The 16,332-nt window shown below is 38.5% G+C and overlaps 1 protein-coding gene across 1 annotated transcript in view; it reads left to right on the top strand.

Moving 5' to 3' along the window:
- The window catches only part of RPS6KA5 (ribosomal protein S6 kinase A5), a 1,659,077-nt gene that overhangs the window by 1,393,468 nt on the left and 249,277 nt on the right, over positions 1-16,332 (top strand). The window lies entirely within an intron of this gene.

The raw sequence follows: 16,332 nt of genomic DNA, 5'->3' as shown, positions 1-16,332 counted from the left end.
CCAGATACCACATGCGGATCCTTCAGTGGATGCTTTTTTCTCAATGGTCATACCAGGAACTTCCAATGTCTCACACCATTATGATCACGCAAGCGTGCAAAAAGCATCTCATGTGGTGGATGTCTTCCCCCCAGCTCCTGTCGGGAAGACCATTTGTTCCACCTCCTCCAGTTGCTACTCTGACAACGGATGCCTCCCTGATCGGGTGGGGGGGGCATTATCAGGGCAGGACAGTCCAGGGCACATGGCAACCAAACGAATGCCACTTGCACATAAATGTTCTGGAGATGAGAGCAGTGCTTTTAGCGTTGCAAGCCCTTCAAGACTCTCTTCCCTTGGGAACGATTGCAATCCAGACAGACAATATGTCTGTAGTGTGGTACATCAACAAACAAGGCGGAACCAGGTCATACCCCGTGTGTCGAGGAGCACTCAGACTGTGGCAATGGGCGATTTCTTCTCAGCGTTTTTTGATAGCAACGCACATCCCCGGAAGTCCAATCACATTGCGGACAAGTTGAGCAGAGCTATACTCATGCCTCACGAGTGGTCTCTGAAAGACTCTGTAGTGAGAGAGATATTTCTCAAGTGGGGTCAGCCTTGCTGCGATCTTTTGCTACTCCCCAAAACAGCAAGTGCAGAGAATACTTCACTCTATTCCCTTTACCAGGCCAACCCAGCAGGGACGCTCTAGTCCAAGTTTGGCCCCGGGACTTCTGTATGCATTTCCTCCTTTCCTCTGATCTCTCAAGTAATACAGAAAGCTATCGCTCAGAAGGCCTCATTGATCCTCATTGCTCCTTACTGGCCTCGACAAGTGTGGTTCCCCTTTCTACATCGCTTTCTTGAGCGACCGTGGAGTCTGGACCTAGTTCCAGATCTTTTGATCCACCAATCGGGTCAGTTTCATCGCCCTCCCCTCTCTGAACCTCACTGCTTGGTTCCTCCAGTTCCAACCGTAGCCAGGCTTCCTCAATTATCTCACTCGGTTAGAGATATATTGATAGCTTCCCATAAATCTTCCACTCGAAAGATTTATTTGAGTAAGTGGAAACGTTTCTCATACTGGGCACAAGGAAAGGACATAGATCCTTTCACCGCTTCCATCCAACTAGTCCTTGATTTTCTAGCTGAACTCTTCCATGCAGGTTCATCTCCATCTACTCTTAAGGTTCAATTGGCAGCTGTTTCTAATTTTCATGTGGGCATTTCTGAATCTGCCTTAATGTCCCACAAACTTTGCAAAGCCTTTTTGAAAGGAGTTTTTCTTCTCAGACCTCCTATAAGAAATCCTCCTTCTCCTTGGGACCTAAATTTAGTTCTTGCTTCTTTGATTCTTTCCCCTTTCGAACCTGCAGCTTCATGTTCCTTGAAATTATTATCATGGAAAACTCTCTTTCTGGTGGCTATCACATCAGCTAGAAGAATTTCAGAACTTCAAGCACTCAGTTGTCGTTCTCCTTATCTCTTGTTCCATAAGGACAGAGTTTCCTTTAACTAACCCGTCCTTTTGCCTAAGGTGGTTTCAACATCAAATCTAAACCAATGCATTGACCTCCCTGTCTTTTTCCCAGAGTATTCAAATAGGTCTGAACAAAAATTACACTGCCTGGATGTTCATCGTCAATTAAGGTACTACTTGGACAGGACGAAACAATTCAGAAAATCTGATCAGCTGTTTGTCTCCTATGCGGAAAGCAGAAAGGGACTTCCAGTTTCAAAGGTATCATTATCCAGATGGCTAACATCTCTGATTACCCTTGTTTATTTATTTATTTATTTTTATTTATTTTATTTTACATTTGTTGACCGGGAAAGTCCGACTGGACACATGTCCATTTTCAGCGGAGGCCCGGGGAGAAAAGCTCCAATAGTACATAGTAGGTTACAAAAAGTTCCAATAGTACATAGTAGGTTACAACAATGTTTGACAGCTAACATACGATTGTAGTTATGCACTAAATACCCAGGGAAGAAAAAAAAGTTACATTAGTATGTACAATAACAATTATAAAGAGAAAAACAAAGCATCATATAGTTAGTATACACAGGTAAGAAAAAGTTACATTAGGATGTACAGTGAACAATTATTATAAGAAACAAACCTACAAGTAGTTAGTTTCAGGGGGAGAGTATGAGATTTATGAGATTAGACACCAAAAACTGCCTAATAAACCTAAAGCCCATTCCACCAGAGCTTTGGCTACTTCTCTAGCCTTCCAAGACAGACTGCCTATTGACACCATTTGTGCAGCGGCTACTTGGGCTACTCCTCACACTTTTATTTCCCATTATAAGTTGGATTTAGCTTCTAGGCATAGAGCTAATTTTGGTTCCACTGTTCTCAGGAGTCTGTTCCGTTAGGCCACCCGGGACAAGGTGCTAGGGACGCGGTCCCATCCAGCAAGAATGAAGGCGAGATAGACAACTTAACATATAGAAGTTATGTTCTTACCATAACGTTCCATGTTAGTTGTCTTCTTCTCGCCTTCTTCTTGCGTCCCACCCTCCTTCCCCCTGGCCTAGACAGACCTAGAGGAGTTGTGATCATGACCTCTCTTTCTACCACCTCTTTCTTAGTCATATGCTATTATGCATATTTCTTGTTTCAGGATGTAGGTCACCCCTTTTCTTCCTGCTGTTAGAGGTGGATTCTGTTTACAGTTATACTGTTATTGATATAAGCTGGGTTAGCTTACAAACGAGATCTGAGGTAACTCTCGCCTAGCATTGTGGGATATAAGAGGAGCCTCGAGCCGGTGGAACCAACTCTCGAGCTTTTAGAGTGGCTGAGTCGGAGCCGAGGTCGGCTCCGAACCCATCCAGCAAGAAGAAGGCGAGAAGAAGACAACTAACATGGAACGTTATGGTAAGAACATAACTTCTATTTCTTTTAGGATGCAAACTAGAATAATGCAAATACATATTATTTTGAAAATCTTTCTTATAAATCTTAGAAATTAATTTATTATCATATTTATATATTGTCAGATCTAAAAAATTGATTTTATCTGCATTATAACTATATGTAAATTTTATATAGGAACAAACATTATTAATGTAATTTAAAAAATTATTTAACTCATTAATAGTACCATCCCACACTACAAGGACATCGTCAATAAATCTTAACATCTTGACTATATGTTTACTATGTTCACTTTCTAAAATACTGGCTATTTCCCAACCTTGCATAAACACATTAGCATAACTAGGGGCTAGAGCAGCACCCATCGCAACACCATTTGTTTGGACATGTATTTGATCATAAATCTCTAAATAATTATGGCTCAAAACTAAATCAATCATCTCCATTAATAACCCTTCTGTACTTGGGGAGAACACTTTAGATTCTAATAGTTCTACCCTTACTGTCTCCATTCCTTCTTTATTCGGAATCATGGTATACAAAGAATTGATGTCTAATGTAACCAGTATATGCGAATCAGACACCTGAATCTCTTCCAGTTTTTTTTATACAGTCATAACTATCTTTTATATAAGTCTTACCCTTTGGTACTATCCTCTGTAGATGCGTGTCAACAAACACTGACATCCCTTCAGTTTTGCTATTTCTACTCACCACTATGGGTCTTAATGGTGGGGAATCTAGGTTTTTATGGATCTTTGGAATACCAAAGATCCTACTTATTTTTGGGTTATTAGATAGATTTCTTTTAGTTTAGTCATCAATTCTTCCTGTGTAAAACCATTATTCTACACAGGAATCAATTAATGAAAATCCCTTTCTTACTTCTGACATATTCACAGGTCTATAAAAATTTGTGTCAGACAACATTTCTTTCATTTTATTTTCATATTAATTTCTATCCATCAATACCATAGAACCACCCTTGTCAGCTTTAAAAATTAAAACATCTTCATTTTTGACTAAAGCATCTAAACATTCCTTTTTTTTTGTTAGATTATAATATCTAAAGTTCGTATCATTATCTAACATTTCAAGCATCTGAATTTCACATACATTGAGGAACATTTCTAATTCTTTGATTAACGGTGGATTATAGCAACTCGGTTTATACATTTCACAATTACCTTGCATTTCTGCACCAAGTAAAATGCTCAAATTTAATTTCCTCACATAATCTCTAATTTTGTTGATCATCACCACCTTATTCGCTCTCTGCGCTGGAGCGAAATTCCACCCTTTACTTAACACACAACAATCTCCATAAGACAGTTTTTTACTGGATAGATTAATAATTTTGAAATTTACAGTACCTAAGTCTTCCAGTATTGTTGTTTCCTGTTCCAGTTTTTCCCTGGTCCTTTCTGCCATACCAGTTTTTTTTTTGTGGCCATTGCTGCTGTTTATTCGAATAATTAAATTTATCATTGCTTCCATTTGCCATCACTTGAGCCCACGATCTCACTTGATTGTCAATTCTTTGATAAACATCAATAACTTGATTATTTTCCGCTGTTACATTTCCTTTTTGCTGAGGTTCCATTGCTGTCAGTTTGGTTTTGTTGGCCTCCTTTGTTTTTGGTCTAACTGCTTGTTCCGTTGCTTTAATTCCTTGCCCGACTCTGGGTTCCATTCTTTCATTCACAGTGGTTGTCTTTGAAGTTTCAGCCACATTGGTTTTATTATTTAGTCTTTCAGACCTTCTTAAAACATTTAACTCATCCTCTATTACTGCACCATCTCATACCACTGTTACTTTGTAGCTTCAGCCCATACACCGCTGCCACACCCCCAGCGTATTCATTCCGGTCTCTGAAAAATGTCTTAGTTTTTCTCTGGCATAGCTCTTCATTGAGTTTGAGTAAATTCTCTTGTATAATACTCATCTTGCTGTTAAAATTCTCTAAGGAAGTATTGTCTTTTAACATGCTGAAGTTAGTTTTCACTTTGGCAGTTAAATCACTGATTTTAATGTTATTAGTTTCACTAAGCAATTCCATGTACTGAAACCCCGCCTTTTGATTAATTTCAAGCCATTTCTTTGTGAGAACTTTAGGCAAATCTCTACCTGCTGGTAGATTTTTAATTCTTAGCCCTTTCAGCACTTGTTTTGCTTTCAAACAATTCTCAAAGAATAAATTGTCCCACTGAAGACGTTTCAATGTAGAGAAATCTTTTTCTAAAAGATGAAAACATTCTTGAATATTAAAAGAAGAGTTTGTTGTTCCTTCACACAAAACACTTCCTTCCACATTGAAAGGATTAACAGGAGGAGCTAAACAACTATTTAAAATCTCTTCTTCACAATTACTACTGAAACCAGCTTTGCGATAGTTTCTCATGAGCGGGTTTACTGTCCCTTCTTCATTTACAATAAACAAACCACTCGGGGGTATCGTTTAACACAGAGCCTGCTGATACAGCTGCAAAGCTCATTCCTGGAGCAGTACTAATCTCCATAACTGACACGCTGCAACAATGTCAAACACTCCAACAAAAGCAGCAAGCAAATAACTCCAAAAATCCAAAAAGTAAATAAAAGCTGTGTCAGTACGAAGAAATTTATTATTTAAATTACTGTTGGCTTGGATCATAATAAATTTCTTCGTACTGACACAGCTTTTGTTTACTTTTTGGATTTTTGGAGTTATTTGCTTGCTGCTTTTGTTGGAGTTTTTAATAGTATCGCCAAGCCTACTTCCATCTCCGAGATAAAAGCTTGGGCATCAGTTTGTAACTCCTTCCACAGGTACACGCTATACTTCTAGGATTCTCAGCTCCAGCAACATTTGCTGTGTTGTTCCTAAAGTGAACTTAAAAAGATGCAGAAGCACAACTGAAATCGGTTATCTAATACTTGGTTCATTTTTATTAAAGAAATGCTTCCTATTTCCTTACTAAAAGTCCCTCACGTAATAGTTCCATTTCTGCCACAGTCATTACAACTTTCTTTTTTAACAATAGCTCTTCTAAGACCCTTATTTGTCTGTTTTCTCTCTCTCTCCCAATCTTCATACCATATATATATATATATATATATATATATACACACACACACACACACACACACACACACACATATATATATATATATATATATATATATATATATATACACACACACACACATATATATATATATATATATACACACACACACACACACACACACACACACACACACACACATATAATCACAAAATAATACAACCAAAGGCCTACGATACTTGGAAGAACAGCACTGTAGAAGACAAAGATAAACCCCAAAAATGACAGGTGCGTTCACGAAAGCTCCAAGCATAAAGTGAATTTATTCAGCAGGAAACAACTAAGAAATAACAGAGGAGTGAGCACTTTTGGGTGGCTTCCACCCTTCCTCAGATTCTACATATCACAAAAATTTTCGGTACTTACGTATTATCGCAACCAGATTTTCACAGTTGCGATAATACGCATGCTAGCTTGAAAACAACTGTGGGAAACACTGTACGTTGTTACTTTGTGTTTACTGTTGAAAAATTAGTTTCACTTACATTCAGGAAGAGAATCGGTCGTGGAAATCTTCCTGTTTTACATGCATTATAGATGCATGCTTCAATTGCCAGGGCTGGTCTCTTACTGACGAAAGCACTACTTGTACTGTTAAGAAGCAATGCTGAGAAGAAAAACACAGACTGCTTGGAAATGCTTTCAGATGCTTTCTTTCTCACACGATAAACTATATCTGTATCAAACATTTGTAACATAAAACGGTACCCGTAACACTTGCAAGATGTAAAGCTTTGCAGACGTGATGGTGGATGATGTTAACAAGTGTTTGGGACTTGAATAGGTGACGGCACTGTTTTGGTCTTCTGTTATGATGCGCATGTATTACTGCTGAAAAGATGTGGATTGCTACATCTTTATAAGTCAGTACATGGTTTGCATAATTCCAGCTTGCATTCCTCTAGGTCTTTATCCTTCCCTTCCCTTCTTGTATGCATAGCTTCAAAACACACTAATTCCACATTATCACAGCAGTACTGGTAATATTTTAACATCGAGAAGCACACGCCATTACAAAAACATGACATGCTGCCCGTAAAATGCATACGTAAACTGCAACATTAAGTTCTACATTTCTAATGATAACCCTGACTAAAACAACCTTCCCTGTGAATGAAAACACAGTAATTCACATTATTACAGCATTACTGTTTATATTTGAACATCGGGAAGCAACCGGTATAACAGCGAAAATCTGGTTGCGATAATACGCAAGTACCAAATTTTCAAGTTTTTCAATTTTTGTTATTTGTAGAGTCTGAGGAAGGGTGGAAGCCACCCAAAGCTCTAATTCCGTTGTTATTTCTTCATTGTTTCCTGTTGAATAAATTTGTTTTATGCCTGGCGCTTTGGTGAACGCACTGTTCATTTTTGGGAGATATATATATATATATATATATATATATATATATATATATATATATATATATATATATATATACACACACACACACACACACACACACACACACATATATATATATATATATATATATATATATATATATATATAAAAACATTGAAATTTATACATACACACACCAACAAAAAAAAATATCCTGCACTCATATAAATATCTCTAAAGTCTGTTATAATGTAACATCATGCAGAGAGAGTCCATTTCCAAATGCTGTTATCAAACAGAAAATCTGCATAAAAATGTTGCCAGAAAGTTCCTTTTAAACTTCCTAATAAATTTAAACAATCTTCAGAGTACTTATTGTTTTCAAGCAGTTAATTCAACATGAAGTAATGTATCCAGGAGCTTGCTTTTAAATTTCCAGTAAATGTAAACAGTGTTTAGTGTACTTACTGTTTTCAAACAGTTAATTCATCATGAAGTGATATATCCAGAAGCTTCCTTTTTTAAACTTCTCAGTTTTAATCTCACCATTGCAGAAAATACATTAGAATGACATCCTTATACCAAATGGTTACATTTTAAACCAGCAATTTGAATTGTCCCCGTCACGCACTGATGATGCTAATGAGGTGAAACTGGTCTGTTGATATGTTTTTTTCTTCAGCAGCACTGAATATTGCTATTTTGTAGTTTGATGCCTGCTGGTTTAAAATGTAACCATTTGATATAACAATGTCATTCTAATGTATTTTGTGCACTGGTGAGGTTAAAACTGAGAATTTTAATAGAAGGCTTCTGAATTAGCTATTTGAAATTACATTTATTGGAAATTTAAAACGAAAATGAAACTCCTTCCTTATTAGTCATGGTGTTTGAGAACATTTGTTCACATCAGTATGCATTTTAATAAATGTAACTTTTCTGTCTTTGATATCACAATCAGCTCTTGAATTGATAAATCTATTTCATTTTTCCTGCTGGTCTTTCGTATCTAGATCATTTGACAGTCATGTTCACCATGGACTTCAACTCTTCCTTTTAGAACAGTTATTTCTGTACTGTGGCTTCTTGAGACAACAACTTGGAGTTTCTCTGCAACTCCTGACAATTGCATTTCTTATAGTCTTTGTCTTCTTTTGACAGCACTGATTGCTCTTCTTCCTTGAGCTTTGATGTAGTTTTGTTATAAAGATGTCTGCAGTTTCTTCTTTACAGTTTTCCATCTACCGTGCAGATAGCGCAAGCCTTAAATTCAGCTACCTGATCAACAGCTTCAGCTTTAAGAAGTAAACTTCTTGTATGGCTTTTGTTTTCTTCCTGTCTCCAGCATATACATTTGGTGGTCTTCTAAAGTGTTTTTGTCATAGTAGTATTTTTATGTCTGGTGATTTTTCTCCACTATTTCATTTACTTTTTTACTTTTAGGCAACAGTAAGACCATTGCTCCAGACCTGTAGTCAATTCCTCCCTGGTTAAATCCGACCACAAACTGATCACCATGGACATCTCCATCTCAGCCTACAACCCCCACTAAGGTGACCACCCTGAAAACCTTCTCTAAAGCCAACTTTGGGCTCCTAAAAACACAGGTGGTTAACTTCTCTGCACCCATGCCAATGGAAAATAGCTGCATGACTGCTGAGTCATACACCAATGTACTGTAGGAGCACATACACAAATGCATGGACGTTGCCATACCAAATAGAACTAAGACGCTCTCCTCCAAAAAAAAGGAAGCCAATCTGGTGGTCCCCAGCCATCAGTAAACTCTACAACAGAAGGAAGAAACTGCTGCAGAAAAAAATGAAGTCACATGACAGGAAAACCTCTCTTATCAGTCTCAACAAAAAGCTGGGATCCCTTATCAAATCCTCTAAAGCCAGCTATGAAGGCAGAATTGCGGCTGACACCAAAAACCACAAAGCCTTCTATAGCTATATCAAAAACCTCCAAGGCAGTACCCAGATTTGCTCTGAATTATTGCACGATGGCACCTCCTGTACTGAGCCAACAGATATAGCCAACATACTGGCCGACAGATTCAGTGCCAACTTTACCCCTCCCCCCAAGGGCCATATCACAATACCAGAAGAAAGCCTGGTACCCAACATTTCTGTGGCACAGGTAAAAGCTGCATTGTCCAAAGCCAAGAATACAGCGTCCATGGGACGCTTTTCATACTTCTGCCTGTTGATAAATGAGTTGAGAGAGAGTCCCTTGCAAATGAAGTAGTAGTGTATTTCTAAATTGCAGGATAACAACCCCTATAGCCATTGTAGCTAGTCTTTCTCATAAAATTCTTCACTGTTTTACAGTTCTCCCCACTTTATCATCCGATTCTGGACACTGAGGATTAGACATTATATTTTGGAATTTCCATTCCTACAAGTCTTCCAAGTTCCCGACTTTTGTACATGAACCATTGTTAGATATATCAGGTATTATTTGTCCTGAAAATATTATTTTTAGTGTATTAACCATACTTTGCACTTGGTGTGTCTGCAAGTTTGATTATTTCATGGAACTTGGAGTAATAATTCCCTCATACAAGATACACAGGCTCTTTAGATTCAAGCAAATGTGTGTCTTCTGTGCTCTAGACTACGATGGTCTTCAATATCAGTATGACCATGGATTTATCTAATATGAGGTGTGTATGCGATAATGCTCCATTTCTTGTTCTGTCTAAGTTGTCATTTCTTGATATGTTTTTATATCTCTTTCTCTGAAATTAATTTTTCTTTGATCCGTTTCATGTATCCAGTCAAAAACCTTGTCTTCTCATTTGACTGAGAACTAATTTTGTTTGTTGGCTTTGAACATTAAAAGGGCAGCCACGGTGGTGCAGCGGTTAGCGTTGCCACCTCACAGCAAGAGGTTCTCAGGTTCGATCCTCGGCTGGAGTGCCTTCTGTGCGGAGTCTGCATGTCCTCCTCTGTGGTCGCGTGGGTTTCCTCCCACATCCCAAAGACATGCAGTAGGTGGATTGGATACTCTAAAATTGGCCCTAGGCGTGAGTGTGTGTGTGTGTGTGTGTGTGTGTGTGTGTGTGTGTGTGTGTGTGTGTGTGTGTGTGTGTGTGTGTGTGTGTGTGTGTGCCTTCCATGGAAGGTTAGGCGCCGGGCTGTCAACTCGACACTGTAAAAAACTCCACTGCCAATCATGAGCGGACCGGTGATCCGCTGTGGTGTCCCCTAACTGGGAAAAGCCAAAAGAAGAAGAAAGGCTTTGAACATTAAAACAGGGTCATGACTTATTTCTTACTGAATTTCTTTCCTTTATTATGATTTCTGGTCATACCAGTCTCTCACTGTAACTTTTCAGCAAATGGAATGCTTTTATTTTTCTTTTGTCATTTGTAACTACAAACTTGTTCCAGAAATCTCTATAGTTTTTCTAGTCACTCATTCTGCATGTTTATTTATTTATTTTTTATTATACATTTGTTGACCGGGCTAGTCTAATTGGATATATGTCCGTTTTCAATAGAGGCCCAAGGAGAAAAGCTCCGAGAAAGATACAGTTAATACAAAATGCAGAAAGATACCTAAACAATCACAATACTATTAGATAATTATACAATCATGTACAAATTGATTTTAAGCAGCAGTAAGCAAATTAGGGTAACACTATGATGTTAGATGACTATACATTCAAAAACAATTTGATAACTATGCATTCATGTACAGCTTGTTATTTCAGCAGGAATAAGCAGGATAGGGTAGCATTCTGAAGATTATTGTTTCAGTCATTTGGTGCAGCATTTATCATAGATAAGTATAAGCATTAGTTAGTTATTATGTTGTGTAAGAAAATTGACACAGTAATGAAAGGTATGAAGAGAGCAAAGTATTTAGAAGTTTAGAAGAGAGAGCCATAAAAAGGTAGTAGTAGAAGAAGAATTGGTGTCGAAAAAGCTAAAGGGAAGGGAAGATAGTATCAGTCAGGCTTGGTGCATGGGCAAAGCTATTTGGATTTTAAGAACATTTTAATTGGGTCCTGAAAAGGTGGGTGGATGTGGTCGAAGTTAGTTCAGTTGGGAGTTTGTTCCATGTTTTACCAACAGAGTTAGAAAACAGACAGTCCCCTGATTTGTTTTTAGCTTTTAAGGTGGCTACTTGTAATCTATTAGCGGAACAAAGGGTTGGAAGGTTTTGATAAGGATTGAGGAGGTTACTGAGTATAGGGGTATTAGTGGAATGGTGTAAGATTTTGTGGATAAAGGTGAGTTGCTGGTAGAGTAGTTGATTTTGTATTTCCAGCCATCCTAGTAGTTTCAGATTTTGACAGTGGTGGGTTCTGAATGGGGTACCTGTGGCAAATCTGGCTATGTTGTTGTAAGAAGTAGCCAGTTTATTTAAATTGCTTTTGGTTAAGTTTGTATATATGGGAGAGGCATAAAGGAGGATTGACATCAGGTGAGTTTGAGCAATAGTAATCTTGGCAGAGGCTGTGAGAAATGGTTTGATTTTATACAGGAAACCAAGTTTTCTATTTACAGATTTAATAGTTAGGTTAATGTGTGTGTCAAAGTTGAGGTTATTATCTATAGTTATACCTAGGAGTTTAGTGGTAGTGTCGGGAGTGATGACAGTACCATTATTAGAGGTAAGTAAGAGAGTGAGTGGAGGGGTCTTATGTGTAGGTGTAAACACTAGTAGTTTTGTTTTTTTTGGGTTCAAGGGGAGACACCATTGGTGGAACCATGTTTCCACTAAGGTGAATACAGTTTGTGTCCTGTTTTGGAGTTCAGTTGGAGAGGAAGCATGACAGATTAGAGTTGAATCGTCAGCATATTGGATGCAGGTGGTTTGGGGCAGGGAGGTTTTTAGATCATTAATGAAAATGCTAAAGAGGAGTGGACCCAAAATAGATCCTTGTGGGACTCCAAGAGAGATTGGGAGCTGGGAGGATAAGTTGTTCTCCCAGCACACTGCTTGTTGTCTATTTTCAAGGTATGAATGAAACCATTTAACTGCTTGAGTATCAAATGAAAGAGATTTGAGAATATTTGATAGCAATTGATGGTTCACCATATCAAAGGCCTTGGAGAGGTCATTAAAGAGGGCTGAAGAGAGCAGGTTATTATTTCTATTTTTATTGATGCAGTCAGTAAAGGATAGGAGTGCTGTGGTAGTGCTGTGTAAAGGCCTAAAACCGTGTTGGCAGTCCACTGGTAGGTTATTTTCAATGAGGTGATGTAGTAGTTGACGGTGAATACATCTCTCCATAACTTTTGCTAGGTGCGAGAGGAGGGCTATAGGGCGGAAGTTTGGAAGTTCATTCGAGTTTCCTCCCTTATGCAAGGGGATGATATGTGAGATCTTCCAGAGAGATGGGATGTAGGATTCAGTAATGGATCTATTTATTAGGATGGAGATTGGGTAGGCTAGTACACCTGATGCAATTTGCAGGTATTCAGCTGGGAGGAGATCAGCTGCTGGTGTACATGGTTTTAGTTTAAGAAGTAGAGTGTGAATGAGGGATGTGGGAACGGGTTGGAGATGAAAAGTTTGGGGTAGATTGGTTATTGGAGGAGATTCAGAGGTGGTGGCAGGTGGTAAGGTCTTAGCTAGGGATTGGACAGTTTCAGAGAAAAATTTGTTAAAGGTGTCAGCAATTAAGTTTGGAGGGCTTTGAGTTAGGTTAGAGGGTGTATTGGTTTTGGAGTGACCTGGATGCAGCAGTTTGTTTATTCCTGACCAGAACTTTTGTGGGCTTTTCTGCTGGGATTGTTGGAGTTTGTGGTAGTAGTTATTTTTGTCAAGGACTACAGCTCTTTTTGTGGAATTTCGAAGCTGTCTAAAGTTTAGGTGATCTATTGGGTTTTTTGATTTCCTCCATTTAGACCAGATTTTATTTCTTAGTTTAATGCTGTTCCTAGTCTCATTGGAGAGCCAGGGAGCAGGTTTATTTTTTGTTCTGACAGTACATGAGGGAGCATAGTTATCATGGATTTGCAGGAATTTGTTGTTAAAGAAAGAGACTGCTTCATCAAGTGGCAGGCATTTTAGAGGTGCATGCTTTGAGCTCTGCTTGGAAGTTCACTGGGTTGAAATTTTTTTTGTTACGGGTTGTTCTAAATATTGTTTCATTGGGAATGGTGGTCTTTTTTCTAGTTATGAAGGTAAGGGAATGGTCACTAATTTCATCGGGAAGTATTCCGGTTTTGTACTTGAGGGGGTTTCTGTTAACTAGTATCCAATCTAAGGTAGTTTGTTTCTTGCTAGGTTTGTGGGTCCTGGTTGGGAATGACATGGTTTGGTGAAAGCCAAATAGGTTTATATGAGTAGTAGGTTTGGGAGTGGTACACCCATTCCAGTCAATATTAAAATCACCAAGGAGTATGGTTTCCTGTGGGAGGGTCAATGAGAGCCAGCTAAGGGTATTTTCAAGAGTGTTAATGTTATTTCCTAGGGGGATATATGCGCAAATAATGTATATGGATTTATTAGCATTTAATTGGAGCTTGGTGGTTAAAATCTCGAGATTTGAAGGTGATGGTGGATGAATGTCTTTTGAGGTGATGTTCAATTCAGATTTAAACAGTAAAGCAACCCCACCACCCTTTTTATTTAGACGGTCAAGTCGGAGTATGTTGTGCCCAGGTGGAGTTATATTGTTGTCGTTATTTGTGGGTTTGAGCCAAGTTTCAGTTAGGCATAAGATGTCAAAAGAATAGGTGTCTAATAGGGCATGGAGTTGTGTAATTTTATTGTTTAAGCTGCGTATGTTAAGATGGCCTATCAAGAGAGAGTTTAGGGTGTTGGTGTGGTTTTTAGAAGGTGAATTATTGGCTGATGAGGAGTTGGTAGTGGTAGTGTAAGGACTTGGGTTTGGATGAATGTCCCCGTGTTGAAGTAGACCCAGTAGAAGATTATATTTAAGTTTGAAGACTTTAAAGAATATAGTGTATTCCTTTTTGATTTGGAAATATTTTGTATGGGATAATATGTGAAATTGTGGAAGAAGGTAGGATGAAGATGATGTTATGTTAATATGGGTGTGAGAAGTTGTAAGAGAGAATGGGTTTGTTTGCCTTGTAGGATGTTGAAATCTAGTAAAGCTTGGGACTTCATAGTGGCAATGTCTGGTAAATATGCACTGTTCAACAAATCTGCATTGTACTGTTCGTTATGTAGTCTGTATTTCACATTCATGTTTGGCTTGCGAAAGTAAAATAATTTCCTATGTGGCCTCAGAAGTACCTTGTGTAAATAAAATGTTCTGAGTATCCTTTGCATGGGTTTGTGGTGTGTTTCTAACTGAACTTCATTTCCATAAACATATTGATGGAATTTCTCACATATGTACACTATTGCTTACATTTATTCTTGTCTGAACATATATTTTATGCATTTTGGAATACCCCCCCCCCCCAAGAGAAAATGTCCTGTAGGAGCACAATTCCTTCACCTTCCTAAATTGCGTTTACCTGCTGTAGAACTGGTTAATTCACATTGCAGTATTTTGGCACTGGTACATTTGTAACACGTTGTATCTGAATGAGAATCTGCAGTGTATTAATCATCCTTGTACTGATTTACTTGTGAATCATGATCAAACACCAAGACACAGCTAAAAAAATACAAAACCTTGCAGATGGGCTATACACAGTCAATGGTCATCAACTAACAGGCACAGAGAGCTTACTATTGAATCTGTCATCGGGCAACAACAAATGTGGTGCACTGGCTGTGTATGGCACATCAAGTTCAGCGGTAGCCTAAATATATCCGTTCAGCACAAATCCCAAAAGCTGTGATAAGTGAAGGGGAACATCTGTGCTTATGACACAATGGAAATGTAAGTGAAGATCTGAGACACATTTGCAATCTAGCATACAGGATGGCTGGGCAGCAGCACAAAGTAGAAAAAAATGGGCAGTGATTGCTCATGTCCTCTGCATCTCAGGAGTGAAGTGCAAGGCCATACCCTGTCCACACTAATGAATTCATTTAACTATTCGTTCAATTTCCAGGCTAAACCTTGCTCTAACAGCTTTTTAGATCTGATACGAGGAGCTCCATCCTTGGTAACAACAGGACTAGTGGTGCTAGGCTTTCAAACAGCATGGCACATTAAATTTTCCCAGGCTACTTTGGTCATTCCCCATCCCATAATGCTCTGTGGTAATCCTCCTGTTCCAATGCCTTGTGATGTACTACATCAAGGAACACATAAGAAGTGGGCCCTGATCTACAGTTTCAAACTCCAAAATAAAACTTTCTTCAGAATGTTAGATGTCTTTTTTTCTACTTAGATTGCTGTATTGGAGGTTTTTATATCAGCCTGATGTCCCTCCTTCAAGGCCTGCTGTTCACACTTCTTACCATTGTACTTATTTCTTATAACTCTTACAGGGGTTTCTGCTGGTTACCTTTCTGTTTTTGCCTTCTGCCAGTTCGTGTTAAAAACAAAGGAAAGCAGTTTTGTTTTCCTTGTACTATTTATTTTTAGGGGTATTATCCCCTCTTTCCAGTTGCAGTGGACCTTAGGTTTCATAGGTACAGTAGTAAATTCCCATCTCTGGACAAGTATTGTGCTTGCCTTTTTCTCTTTGGGAGAAGAATAGAACATTTATAAGTGGCCCATTTGCCATTACATAATATAGTGTAACCTCAAAAACTGTCTCATGTTACCAGAACCTTAGTTCACCTGGTGCCATGTGCATTTTCTCAACCATGCTCCCCCTCAGCTTTGACTTGAGCAAAAAAAAATGCCTTTCAAAGATGAGGACCCCCCCCCCCCAAAAAAAAAAAGAAAGCTCTGAAACTGTAGTATGTTGTTTACTGCACTCAGTTTGCCAGATCATTGCAGTTTCATGTGCAACAGCAAATGCAGTTATAGGCAATCATTTCTGAATTCAGTGTTCTCCCAGCTTCACTATTCTCTACACCCTTACTGACAGCACCTTCAGATCACACCTCCAAATAGCTTGTGTCTGTGACATCCACTCTCTTCACCCTGCCTTGTTTATGGCCGTGCATGT

The sequence above is a fragment of the Protopterus annectens genome, chromosome 6.part0, assembly GCF_019279795.1.
Source record: "Protopterus annectens isolate FY-2018-M chromosome 6.part0, PAN1.0, whole genome shotgun sequence".
NCBI classification, from domain to species: domain Eukaryota; kingdom Metazoa; phylum Chordata; order Ceratodontiformes; family Protopteridae; genus Protopterus; species Protopterus annectens.
The sequence above is the reverse complement of the archived record's forward strand: the minus strand, read 5'-3'. Positions and strand labels throughout refer to the sequence as shown.